The 14,773-nt window shown below is 36.4% G+C and overlaps 1 long non-coding RNA gene across 1 annotated transcript; it reads left to right on the top strand.

The window, feature by feature from the left end:
* Nucleotides 1–2,185: 2,185 nt before the first annotated feature.
* On the top strand, nt 2,186–13,615 carry LOC103136459 (uncharacterized). The gene is made up of 3 exons (XR_001661797.1): nt 2,186–2,238; nt 3,757–3,919; nt 12,265–13,615. It is a non-coding gene; the product is annotated as an uncharacterized LOC103136459 (long non-coding RNA).
* Nucleotides 13,616–14,773: the final 1,158 nt, after the last annotated feature.

The following is a 14,773-nucleotide window of genomic DNA, read 5'->3' as shown; positions in this document are numbered from 1 at the left end:
TTAGCATATTTCTACATATTAAGATCTGATATGGTAAAATAGACAGAGGAAAAATTACAGTTATTTGTTTCTACAGTTAGCTCAAAACTTAATCCTACTCATGGCAGATATTGGTTTAAAGCAGTTGTTTAAGTTGACCAACTTATTTTTCTTTTGACTGGAAGTAATACAGGGTGATTGATTGTAGACCAGCTCAACCAGATTTCTTTGTTTTATTATGAATATTTTTATTAGGAGGAAAGGAGACATTACAAGAGACATTTCAACTACTGACACAGTTTGCCACATAGTACACAGCTTCTCCATGACATCCACAGAAAAGAGGAAACATGGGTACAAAAGAGATAGCGAGTGTACAGATGGAAAAAGGCATAAGATTCACCTCTTATGAGTATTTTTCTCTTTTTTTGACCTAATGAAAAGATGATAAATTAAAAAGGAGGATAAAATCTCCAGTTTTTGAAACATGTTTGCAGATTACTCAATTGCCACTTCCTTTTAACAAGTACATCAGAAAAAGATCAAATAATAGCATCTAAGGACTTATTGACCTTATTTCATACTAGGGGTTGATGGTTTGAGAGAGCAGTGGCTTTAAAATGGGGTTTTGCTGTTTTTGAAAGAAGAGACAAAATTATTTGAATGGCCATTTTAAATTTCTCATAAAATAAATTGGCATGCTTAGCATCAGCTTCAGGAAAAGTTCAGCAGGTTTTAACAGGGAAATGTTTTGTACTCGGTTTAGTCTTCATGTTATTTGCTGAAAGTCTTGACGTCTTATTTGAATGAATCTAATTTAAGTTATGTAGTTTGAAAAAAAGTATATTTTAAAAAGCTTTTTACAAATGTGTGAGACCTATGAATTTTATCTATTATTTTCACAATCCCTACAGGTTTTTAATTGCATGTAAAACTATGAAAACTTGTAACATTTTACTCACTTTTTAAAATTTTGTTTGCTGCATTTATTCCCTTCTGCTATTGCTGATCAAAGGCCACCGATTTTATTTATATATATATATATAAGCCTTTTAGAAAAGAGTTCTAGTTTTGAAAGACTCAGAGTACAGTTTCTTCTCTTCCTGACTATAAATGCTGACTGTGAACGTAGTTCACTTCTTCTGCCCTCGGGGCTCTCAGGAGATGCCCTACGATAGTCGAGTTGTAGTCGGTCTGATTCAAGAAAAAAAGTAAAAAAAGTCTTTGCGACACAATTTCAGACACGTGTGTGCCTCCAGGGGCCCTGATGGCTTTACGCTTTGGAAGCATCAGCTACAGTCCATAAAACTAGTGGTGTCATGTCTTTTAGTCCCAACAACATGTGAAGTTTAAGTTTAGATCAATCGTTAAATGAAATGCTGCAAAAGTTATTGTGCAAAAGAAAAAAAAAGATTAGATCAACATTGTTAAAAATGTCTCACTGCTTTCTCTTTACTATTAGACATATTTTTTTAAATAACGGTCAATTAAAACTATAAGCTGTCACCACTTTGACCCTCACATGGGTTGTATTTTATATAATTCTTTATTTAGTTTAGTTTTAAGCTTTTATCCACCAGAACAAATTTGACCTGTCATGAAAAAAAGACAAATAGACAAAAGATTGCTCATATCGCTTTCTTAAAAAAGAAAACGGACTTCAACTCAAGAAACGACTTTCCTTGTTTGTTTATTGTTGTGGATGAAGTCTGTTAACATTTTAAAAAATACAAGCAAGAAAAAAATAACTCGCTTGAATTTTATCGTTCAAAATAGTAAAAAAATGCAACAAATTGAAATTGTTTCGAATTATGATACAGTTGCAGTAACATTAAATAGGTAATTTATCCCTCTATCTTAATTAAAAAAGTGAAATGTATGGAATTGTTACACAGAATGATTATACTTCAGGTGTCTTCTGTTAGATGTAATTATAACAAAAATTTTGATTTTGTCTTAGAAAATTTAAATAAATAAATGTAAAAATGCATAAATGTTATGTGTTTAATGTTGAAGTCAAGGGGAAGACTGCTTACTTGACAACTTTAAAGCAGTCATTGATGCTTTAAAGCAGAGGTTCCCAAAATGTGGGGCGCATCTTCACATTATGCAATTTAAACTTTTTAAAATTGATTTGCTGAAATACACTAACTTTTTGACAATTTCCTAATTTCATTGACTTGTACCTGTGCTCTTTTTTCTGAACAGATCAGAGTTGCCTCCCATCACTTTGAGAGAGCATCAGTAATTCTATCTGAGGTGTGAATTTGATGCAGAATGCATTATTAAAAAGTCTTCTCTGACATCAATCAGCATTCTTTATCGCTTAATGTGCCCCCGCCTGACAATTGAGTCGGGGTTTTGTAAAGGAAGCGAGTCAGCATCTCGAGACAAAAAGCTCGTTATTCTGTTCGTGTGTTCGGTTCCCTAAACCCTAATTCCACTAAGTTGACGCCGCGTTCACACAGAGTTTTTTCCATGGCATCAAAAAGCCCTGACTGTGCTGCCAGCTGCTTTCAGCAGAGCATCAGATTTGAAGGATGTGCTTTGTTCGCGGTGTATTTGATGTAAATTTGAGACACGACACTGACATGGAACAATATCAATAAATTCTGTTTCATCTTCATCTGTGAATACTGGGTGTTGTCTCTGTGTTGTTTAAGTTACATGATGTAAAGGTTTGTGTTGCATACGGACGTGAATGGATGAAGTAATGGGTGTGATATACATGTCTAGTATCAGCAGACAAAAGGAGAACCTAGAAAAGTTCTGTTTTCTGCTGATTCAAGTCTATTAAATGGTATTATTAAAACTCCCAAAATGAGCTCCTAATGTTGGATAGATGTAGATAAAAAAGACAAATCTAAAGTCTGTTTTCTCATAAAGCATAGATCCACTAATGGAAGGACACAGCTGACACAGTCTGATCTTTGGGATCAGACTGTACAGATTTAGTTGGAGTTTGGATTCTTTTATGTTTTTTGGTTCTTGTGTTTAAATCTCATATTGTCTCTCACATGTTTGCTACCTGCATTTGTTAAACCTGGAGTTTGGTGGATTCTTAGGGAAACACGATCAGCTTATAGGGGAATAAAAAGTTTTTTTGCCCCCTTTTTTGGAATTATTTTTATTAACAAACTTTTATATTTTGAAGGAATTGTTTATTTCAAGAACATCATGAGTGCTAAACTTAAGACTTACCAGGCAGATATGTTTTAGTTGTACCGCTGAAGCTTAAAATAAAGTTTTCTTGGCTCCTGAAGGCCACAAGCTGCCTCCTGTCTGCCCGACTGTAGGTCCTGCTGTATTCATCACTCTCAATTTTATTACATTCACAAATTTTTATATTAAGCCAACAAAAATGCAAACTTTGGACATTGTTGTAATATATATATATATATATATATATATATATATATATATATTTATATGTTTTTACATTTGTGTTTAACCATTGTTGTTTTGCATATAGAGCTCCACTAAAGCCTGTTGATGCTTATTCTACACATATTAAGAATCATATTGGTAGTATTTTGCCACAATCTAGCGGACAAAGCCATACCTAATTTTTTTCTCAATTTTTTTATTTTTTTCATATTGTCAAATGCACTCACATTAGAAGCTGCTTAACAGTAAAACAGAACATTTATTTTTGCTTGGTAATTGTGAATAAATTCAGGCAGTAAAGGGTTGAGTGCTCCATTTGTCTATTCTTTCAAAGTATTTTCTGTTTTTAACCCTTGTTTAAATGGCTCTAATTTCTCCAATACCAAACAGGCCCAGGAGTTATGCGCCCTGGCAATGGAGAGATGACATCCCAAAGAGACGACTGATGCATGAATGATTCTCACCAGAGAATGTGAAGAACCAGATGTTGGTGGGAGGTGATCAAAAATCAGGAAGCAAAATCCTAAAAGAAAAGTATTTCTTCAGAACTGTGGTACGTTTATAGAATAAAAAAGCTCTTGTAAATATTCGGTCACGGTGAATGTTGCTTTATGACAGTTTATACAATCCCTTTATAAGTAAATATGCAAATGAAATCATGATATTTCAAATGGGCTCACTCGAGAACCAGAATCCAAACATTAATCCTAACAACTGCTTTAGCTGTCAGGTGCAGATCCTGACGTCCGATTATTAGCCGCTTGTCAAAGTCTGAAAATTTGACTTTTAAACACTCTCTCAAACTTTCACGCGGCAACCGTGCTTCAATTTTAGCCTCTGTGCTCGTACAATCTGTCAGTTTCTCGTCAAAGTGGACACAAGGACAGAGGCGCTGTCTTCGGCTGACTGAACGTGTCGCCGGCATCTGCTGGCCATCGCCACATTTCCAATTTCTGTGTCACTTTTTTTTAGAATGTCCCGTTTCTGGAGAGGCCAAAAATAAATGGAGATGCTCGGCGGCCCTTTGGGTAGATTCTTTTCATTTCCTCCTAATATGACACTAATATGTCTGCAGCCGGAGGCGTCAGTAGGGATCATTAAAGAGCACGGATGCCTCAGTCATGTAGAAATGGACCGAACGGTGCAACCCATTGAGTGTGTGTGTGTAACATCAGCTGTGTGTAAATTGCTTCACTGTTAAGTAATTGGAGAGAATTATCTGTGCATGTTTATTTGCATCAAAGAGCCGGGAGCATGACTTAATTATTAAGTCAGAACGAAGAAGCTAAGAAGTAGACAGGAAGTCTTCATGAAAGCATAACTCTCTGTCCAAAGCTTTCAAAGCAATGCAGATAAATATTAATCTCTTTGCTTTATAAGCAGGTGGTATGCTTTAAGTCATTAAATGGTGCAGTCTTTGTTCAGGTTAAATCAGAATTACTTTTAATGGCTGCAAATAGACGGTGGGAATTTGTCTCCCATTTAAAGCTATATTCTGTTTCCTTACATGTGTGACTTGTCCTTCCTTTAGTTGAACTAAATCTATGATTCAAATGGGGGTTGAGGTTTGTCATCGTTTCTCTGCAGTGTTTTGTTCCACCCTGATTATTATGGTTTCACATATGAGCAGCAGTTTTGCAGAAATGAATTGCCTTGTTAAAACTTCAACATTGTGTTTAGATCACCCAACTAATGCTTATTTCCCGTGTGCGTTTTACTGTGACTCATGGTAGCACCTTGTGTTTTTCAGACATCAATAACCTTGTTTTCACTTTTTGATTAAAAACTGCTCAGTGCGTTATTAGATTGCACTGGTTAGCAATTTGGCACCATGCCAAGAAAGTCATTTCCTGTGAGGGGGTTTGCCTAAGATACAAAAGCTGGTCTTGTTCAGCTGTTTTTGACAGTAAACCAGGGGCAACAAACTTGTTTTCATTTCTGGGCCGTATCAAGCTCATCAATGTCGTCAAAGGGCCAGTGGTGCTGGAAGGTACAGATAAAACACATTAAGAAACTGCTTAAAATAATAATAATTAGCTGTCTCTAGCTGGACATGATTATGCTTTGATCTAAAACATTGCATTGGTGCTCTGGCTGTATATTTGTACCGTTGTCCCACTATTTTGAAACACTCTTTATTTTTATTTTTTGATTGCCTGGTATTGATAGACACCCAACAGGAAAATAACCCACATGGTAGAGGTGTATGATACGAATTATGTGTATGATACGTATTTTTACGAAGTAAATATATCACCAATATCCATACTAATGCCGACACTCATTATTATTTTAGTATGACAAATAATCAGTATCAAAATCACCAAAGTTTCTGACTTTTTGGCATTTTTGTGGGTTTTCATTTGAATTACTTTGCAAGAACCTCGGACAGAATTTAGGTAGTTTGTAATTGTCTACAAAATACTTTAATGACATATTTACATGACAAATAGAAACAATGAAGATTTATTGTTTTCTAAAAACAGTGGAAGCAAAACGAGGAGAAAGCTTTTTTGCAGTAGAGTTGTATAACTACAATACAAAAATTATATTTCAAGAAGGAATCTGAAACTAAAGTATTGATCTTATCACGTTAGTATTGGTCCGATACAGATGCAGGCACTGACTTGGTGTCGATGTTATCAATATTTCAGATCAATCCGCCCATCGCTAATACATAGTAAGATAGGAAACTGTGTGACGGCAGCTTCAGGTTGAATCTCCTGCAGCTGCTTCGGACACAGCAGTGGACGGCTTTCGTCTTGATAGGCTTGCAGTTTCTATTTCCAAAACTTGGAATACTGTTCTGTCAACTAACCCTGTTTCAAACTTCTCCATAACTTCATCTCTGACCTTTTATGGTATATTTCTAGTTCTGATGCTCTGTGTTTACAGATCAGCTTAGTTTACACATAAATTATATTACACAAAGAGAGAAAATCTTAATGTGGTATTTATCATCCTGCAAATTCCCACCGACCCAGAATAGATGAACGTGTCTCTTATTGCAAGATGACGTGACGAGCACCTGCCATATTCTCATCTCAAAGGCTTTTTTTTCTTTTACATAGAGCATGAAACCCATGGAGGAACCAATGCATACTGTCATGGTATTATACAAATGGTTGCTCAGTAAAATTTGTTCGCACATCAGATATTAATTTTTGTAAGTTTCCAAAAGAAGAAATGCTGTAAGTAAAATTATTGTGAGCTCTACTGCACAATGTCATCAAAAACTATGAAAACTGTGGAAGCCTTCACATCATAACTGTGTGTATGTTATCGGATTTCTACTGCAGACGAGCTTTAATTTTGTTTATTTTCACACTTCCCTTCTGAAAATCAAACACTCAGTGGTACGAAATAAATGAAACGTAGTGTGTGCAACAGGCAGCTGAGGTCCAAATGGGTTACCATCCTTTCAACAAACAACCGTATCATCTGAAGCCTCAAAATATAAAATCTGTATACTTGATGGGATTTCTAGGGCGAAAATGGATCTGTCAACACATCAGGCAAAATCATGATTCTCACATTACCTTTGATAAAAAATCCAGTATTAATGTAGCATTTGGTTTAACTCCCTTCTTGGTACACAGTGCATTGCACATGTACAGAAGTTTGGAATGTGAGGAAAATCATGTAACGAATCAAGAAACGTAGTATTCCCACACTGGGTTCTGTTAAAACTATTCATTTAAAATACTAATTTAATTCTAATTGTTCGAAAAGTCTAGAAACAGAAAAAAGGGTCAGGTGAAGTCTGGGGAATTTGCAGTGAACTAAACAAGAAGTACAGCAAAATCCAGCAGCAGCAAGAAAAGAGCTAGCTAGCAAGACACGTTGGCTAACTAGTAAGCTAATAAAGTACAGTTCTCTACTGAAAAGATTGAACTTCAAAAGTTGACTCCAGACCTAGGTTTATCCAAAAAGTATAGCAAGGTCCAACAACACCAAGAAAAGAGATAGCTAGCTAGGCATTTTGGTTAGCTAGGAAGCTAACTAATATTACACTTCAAAAAGTCCAGTTATAATTATCAGGTAGTTATTAAAGTAGTACCGCTAAAAGAACACCATCATAAAGTAAACTCAAACTCCTGGGAAGAAACTCCTTCACGGGTGACTGCGTAGTAAATGGGAAAGAGACGATGTGGCAGATTTAAACAGAAGAGACAATATTAATGTGATGCTTCTTTCACCCAACAGTAGAACATTAGAGAAGGTTTATAAATCACAGTCGCTTGAGTTCAGCTGCATCCGCCCACTGTGTGATGGGGATAAAGCACATAGCAAGGCAACAAAACAGATGCACACACTTAAAAGCTTCTTTTTTAGTTAAAAGTTCCTTCTTTTCATGAAATATTACATGACACTAACCTACAAGCAAAACTGTCACAACAAACAGACCTATAAAAGGAAAGACTAACTAAGCTGAGTAAGAAGTTGCCCTATAGTTTAAACATATGTATTGGTATATGCTACGACCCGGCTCGGCCAGGGGAAAGGGAAGTAACATTAAAGAAACCTAGGTGGTAAGGTTTAACAATTCAGAGGTTTATTGTTTGGGTTCAACAAAAATAAAGAGGGTAAAAATTAACAATAGTCAAAATGTAGGGACTTACAACAAAAGGGTACTAAACAAAACAATCAGTTGTAAATCAAAGAACTTAACCAAACAAAATTAGACTTTCAGAACAGGGTACACAAAACAAACTACAAATCTCTAACAGAGATTCAAAGATCCCTCACAGGGACAAAGTGAGTGACACAAGCTATCAAAGCTAACAAAGGTTGTCAGAGCTATCAAAACTAACAAAGGCTATCAGAGCTATCAAAGCTAACAAAGGCTATCAGAGCTAGCAAAACAAGTTTACAGCAGTCAAACACCTGTCTAAACAGCAAGCTGTCTAAACAAAGAAACAGCCACGACTTCTCCCAGGATGTCCTTGGTTCTTAAAGGGAGGACTCAACAGTGATTGGTGGAGCCGGCAATTGATGACCCAATCACGGTAGGCCTCAGGATGTGGCACAGGACAAGCAGGGCAGCACCCACTTCCAGGTGAAGTCAATCTGATTAGCCACTGAAAACAACAAACAAACACAGAAAAGGCCACTGGCCGTAACAGTATATTGTTTTCAATCAGGCAACCACTTTCCTGATGTAAAATAGAAAGTTCAAATTATTAGTTATCAAAAGGAGTTTGATACGCCCCAAGGCAGATTGAAGTTGGCATATGGCTGCATAACAGGCCCTTTTCATACATGAAAAGTAAGAAAGAAATAAACAAAAATACAAAAGTACAAAACATTCAATGATGCTCTGACATTATGCTGCAGCTCTCAAACAGTAGGTTTCTACAATTTGTTTTTGTTACCATCCTTACTATCCAGCTCTATTGAGATAAAACCTCCAATCCAGCCTTGCTTGTCACAGTTTCAGTCATTTAATACATTTTGCATTAACTATAAATAGTTCTTCGCAATCCAGTTGTTTAGTCCGCACCAGATTCACGCCTGCACAAAACGTGTGAACCAACGGGGTAAACGTATGTTTAACCGTACTCATTTTGTTTCAATTTCTTTTTTCAAAAGCGATTCAGCGCAAATTATTTGGCACAATAAATTTGATCTTTCAAAATTTTCACAAGAAAAGTGCCACACTTTTAAGTTTTGAGTGCCCAGTGTTTTTGAGATACTGGTGACAGCTTTACTTTATAACTGGCTGTCATAAACGAACGGCATGCATCCACAACAAATTGGATATCACACCGAGAACTAATTTCTTCCTCCTTGCGTTTCCCCAGTCTGTATTGAGTATGTTTCAAACACTGATTCATCTCTATTGCCATTATTTCCGCTCCCGTGCATCTCTCTCAGACCTCTGCAATCACTCTCAGTCTTTCTCTCCTGCTCATGTTTAATAAGTCCACCAAGAGCCGGTCTCTGCAGGGGACTGTGAATTATTGATGCTAGGCCCATAAAGAATGGGAGAGAAACAGCAGGAAGGATAATGGTAACACTGGGAGAAAGGGAAGAGAACATTTCTCTAAAATGGGTAATGATAATTAACATTATGGGATGAGAAAAGAAAATGAAAGAGAGGAGGAAAAAATGACTAGAGATGGGAAAATGAATTCAACATGTGGTATAAAAGATGAACAAGGAAGGTCAACTTGTATTAAACTAATGTCCAGACTGGAGTTAGCAGTGAAACTACCTGTATCACACAACCTTATGATTTTCAGATATGCTTACTTTTTTTTTCAGCTATTGAAAGCTTATGACCTATTTAACAGGAGTAAGAAAATTATAAAGAATAACAAATTGTAGCAAATTTTTAAAATAAAATGTCCAATAGAGCTATTACTGTGAAGACCAAGATCAGTGTTTAACCCTGAAGATGTCACATTGTCATGAAATTGTATTTTGAAAGAAGACTAAAATTTGCAAACATTCAGTTAAAGAGCATTTCACATTTAAGAGAGAACAAGTCCCAATACATTCTTTGACACATCATTCCTCCTGACCCTGACAACAATTTCTCATATTTTTTGTGTGTGTGTTATTTGAGAGAATAGTTTATTATGGATTCACCAGTCCATGTGTAAATTCCTAGGTTTATTACTTGTTAGCATCAACCTGTCACAACTTAATGTATTTAGAGTGATCTAGATAGCTAGCTAACCCCTCCCCTCATGCTGTAGCACATATTTGTGCAGCTTTCTTCAAAGATGAAGTTGAGTTGGTGATTTTACATATTAAAAAACTGTATAAAACGTCTTGCCTATACAATTTGAAAGTGTCTTCAAGCAAGATAACGTCAAAGTGACAGTAAAACTATCATGAGAATGTCGGCAATTAACAGCTATAATCAATAATTGTTAATTGCTACATGTAAACATAGCACCACAATGGGTACTTTTCATCTGGAAATGACATCATTATAAGAGTCATAACCAAAGGCAACGAGGAAAAATCGCTGATTTGCCCTCAACACTTACTGTACTGTTTTTACGGAACAAATTCTCAAGTAATTAAAAATCAAAATAGTATTATGTGTACATAATAGAAAAACAGCCCTCATACGTGTCAACGTGAGTCAGCAGTGGGAGCAAACAGAATCAATAGCCAAAGGCGAATAACTGATCGAAGCACCAGGCAGGGACAGAATGAGGTGTTAGGGCAGCTACTGAGCTGGAAACGAACTCGGTGCGTGGGAAGAAATGTCTGATATCAGGTTTTTGGCTGGAGGCCACAGAAAAACTAAAGTTACAGCAGGTGCTGCCACTTTACCTAATCAGGCTGCTTATTGTATGTGAGGTTTTCAACAGCAGCTGTCATGCTTAGGAGAAAAACGCCTGTAATGTGGTCCATTTTTGTGGTCAACAAAATGGAAAGCAATAGCTCATAAACAGCTGAACGTATTCTACATTATATCCAATTAACAAAAGTGCAGTTATAGAATTTTTTTTAATCATATTTAATATACAGTTCCAAAAGTTCCTCAACTAACAGATTTATCCATGTTAGAAAACTGCTTTTGCTTCCATATCAGCACACAGTCAAAAATAAAAAAAACATGAAGTGGTTCACAGTACTATCAGTAGCGCCTGCACCCAAGACCTCCGGGATCTGCTGGACACAAACGTTCTGTAATGTAACTTATTGCCTTTTAAAGTCTTTAAAATTGACAAAGAGGGAACAAATATGATGAAAGCAGAAGGGGCTCAGAACAGAACCTAGGGGGACACCAAATGGCTGTGTACTTTTAAGCAGCCATACGTAATTATGGATTAACAGAAGTATGAATATAACCACTTCAAATAATCTGCTTATAATCCACTGTTAGGAAATGTTTTTCTTTTGATTCCACTAAATATCTACCAACAAGAGGAAGATCAGACGCCATCTTCTCACTTTTATAAGACAGGCTGACCCAAATGACAACCAGAACCATGTTTAGTGGAAACTGAGTGTAATTTTCAACCCTCCAAAAACAACACATCATTTAAGTATGACATTTTAAAAATATAGGTAGATATTATGACTTATTCTTGTGCAGGGTGTCAATGAGTATAGGTACCAGCCCTCTGGCAAGTATTGACAATGAATGTACATAGCATTGCTTATCGCTGGATTTCATCAGAATACTTTACTATCAAGAGAAATAACTCATGTTAAACTCATGGATACAAAATAATTTGCTTCCAGATGGACGTAGGCTGATTATAAAATGGTAATGTGTGGATAAGAATTGGCAAAACTGACACAGATTACCGTCAGCAGGTTAATAACGCATTAAACTATTCTCATAGATTTTACCTATTTTAGATAGATGTTTATCATAAATTTAAAGTTTAACCTCTCGTAAGAGAAACCCCTCGCCAGCAGTTTGTTGTTTTTACTACCACACCAGCAGCGCGTTGGAGAAATCACTAAAGTTTAATCATTCATTCTTACTTATTTAAAACACCTCCATTCTTTATTTTTGCTCAGTTTCAAGGGAATTATATAAATATGTATGGCAGACTCCAGGAGCCGTGATGAAGGTTTGTGCCTTTAATATTGTCTCGTTTTATTCTGCCAGTTTTATTCTGCCCGAGGTGCAGAGCAACAGGAGACTTTCCCGTTCAAATTCTGGTCATATTGGCACAGATGCCCAGGATTGTGCAAAATGTCAGATATTTCCGGTCTCCAGGCTCCAAAAACACAAACGATTGACTTTAATGCTGAGGAGGAAACCCCTCTGGTCCTAATTAAACTGACTCGTGACGTTTCTGTAGAGAATGTGCAGATGTGAAGTTTGACTGGTGATCACTGTGACTTTTCTGTTAACTTTTTCAAACAGGGCTCCTTTTTTTATTATTAAAATGAGCTTTATTTATTTATTTTTTGCAGTCACAATGCCTCCGATGAGACCGTGAAGCAGCTTCAATACGTTGAAGAAACCAGATTAATTAAGAAACCAGAGAGCGGAGTCCTTCCACTGTATTTACAGATACATTTTAAAACTGCACCAAAGTAATCCTTTATTAGTCACACTGCTTTTGCTCTAATCACCCAGATTTATAAACACCGAAACTAAGTAGTGTTTTGCTTCTTTCTTTTTTTTTTTTTTAATAAGTGTGCCACTTAATTAAAGCCGCTCATGGATGTCAAGAAGTAACTATATGAATCAGAGGAAACTTTATGGGACACTTCTAATTTAGAGAAAATATACATAAACTGTAAGTGTCTGTAGAAATGTATTGTTTAAATTTTTATACCTGTATGTTTTACTGTACACTTTGTCTTTCTGCTTGTTTGTCAGCTGCTTCAAATGTAATTCTAATCACAATTCATTTATGTGTTGTGTGTGATGTTCATGTAGCTGAAATCTGATTTTTGATTATGCTAATATCTGCACAGATGAGCCTATTTGCATGGCCTTTAAGAGTCTGACTTTATTTGCACTAATTCTGAATACTCAAACAGTATATCATTACATCAGCCATGTGGAGCTCATCCCGCTCATCCTGCCTGCTCCGCATTTTGTCTAAAATTAGTGCCACTCTTTGGATGGTGGATGTTTTTTTTTTTTTTGTTTTTTTTTTAAGAAGTTAATACTCTGAAGATGAAACTGCTTTTTTCTCCTTTTTTGTCGACATCAAATAATTCACATCTGGGAATGATATAATGAGAGGAGGAGAGAAGAAATTCACGTGTAAGCCTGGAGCATGGGAAGTATAGAAATGCACAGAGTGCATCTTAGGGTGTTAATCAACATGGGAGCTCAAGGGAACCAAAATGTTTAATCTTTTTATCATCACAGTGCAAAAAATATGTAAAAGGAGGCTTCCTGTAGCATGCAAGTCATGCCATATAGGTTGATTTCTGCTAACAAGCTGTACAAAGATTTAAAATTGTGCAATTTTTTTGTGTATTTCATTGTAAGTTTCTAAAGTTTAGAACAGACAAGACTCAGATGCACGCATCAAAACACTAATTACACACAATGATAGATATGTAGACAGATAGATCCTTAATATGGAATGAGGTATAAGCTAATATCCATATACTAAGGATATGCTAATATACATATTCTTAATTTATGCCAAACTGTTTTTTCTCCAGTTGCGATAAGCTAAAAGCTGTGGTTAAAGGATTTCAAAATTTTACACTTTGTTTTTTGCACAGTTTTTACAAAAACTGTTCGTACTGCACATATGGTTTGTGAAAAAATGCCAAAATAAACTTAAGGTGAAACTGTTTAAAAACTGGACTAGGTAAGCTGCAAACAGCTTGTTTTTGTTCGGTTTAGGAGCTGATAGCCTAACTCGTTGGCTAACATTAGCATGCTAGCTCCAGGCATCACTCTGTGATGAGCAAAATGAAGAAGGAGGGGCGCGAAGGAGAGACATTGAGGGGGGCTAGCGTATCGTTAGAGTGCGGGGGAGGGAGTGGGGTCTGGGGAGCTGGAAAGGGGGGAGAATTGTTCAAGAACGGCAGATGATTTAATTTGGGTGTAACTTTTCAGCCGTTTTTGGTGATTTACGGGGTGAGGGTTAAGGGGTTAATTAATTACAGGTTGTGTGTTTCAATTATTAATTGAGTCCCACTGCTAATAGAATTTTAAAAATAAAAAGTGCACTTTTTTTTGTTTTAGACAAAAATATGTTTAAGTTTACATAGTATTATTGCAACTGTGGCAATCACCACCTTGCATAATTTTACTGTAGCAGCATACGATGAAAAAGCAAGAAGACCCTGTCATTCATTTTTGTTTTTAAATGTAAATAGAGTTAAGCCCTCGCCTCTTTCTTAAGATTATTGTGCTGTGAAAACTCTCGTTGCCCCAACTAGAATAATGCGCATCTTAGCAGAGGTAAATGGAGTCAAAAAACTGCGGCCTTTTTATTTTCCCCTCCATCCAGAATGACTCCCAGTGGAAATCTGCACCTGCTTGCTGCACTCAGGTCCAGGTACAGGGCTGTGCTAATGTGCTCCCCTGACATTGAACTCAGTCTCACTTGGGATGAAAATTTGTTGAGGAGCTATGTGGAGAGAGAGAGAAAAAAACCTGGTTAAAAGTTTCACATATTTTGTAATCCTCTATGGATGTACAGAAATCGTGTAATTTCCAATAGTTACTGCAGACTTTTGGGGACTTGAACAGTTCTGGTCATGACTGCAGTAGGAGCTGAGAAAAGTTTGTTTACAAGCCGAGCAAGAGGACAGGAAGGAGAAGGTTCCTTTAATATCGTATGTATGTACTTTAATATATTAAAACTTTCCTTTGATTTAAGCTGCATTCAGGCGCATGCTTTTGCACATACATTTTTATTTTGATTGTAGCATAGTATGTTTGGGAGCAGACTTTCTAACTAATGCAGTTAATCTCTGTTGGGCTGACAGGGTTCTGTGCTGC

This window comes from Poecilia formosa, unplaced genomic scaffold (assembly GCF_000485575.1).
Source record: "Poecilia formosa unplaced genomic scaffold, Poecilia_formosa-5.1.2 Scaffold32, whole genome shotgun sequence".
Taxonomy (NCBI): Eukaryota; Metazoa; Chordata; class Actinopteri; order Cyprinodontiformes; family Poeciliidae; genus Poecilia; species Poecilia formosa.
Note: the sequence above shows the minus strand (reverse complement) of the source record. Positions and strands in the feature narration are given on the sequence as shown.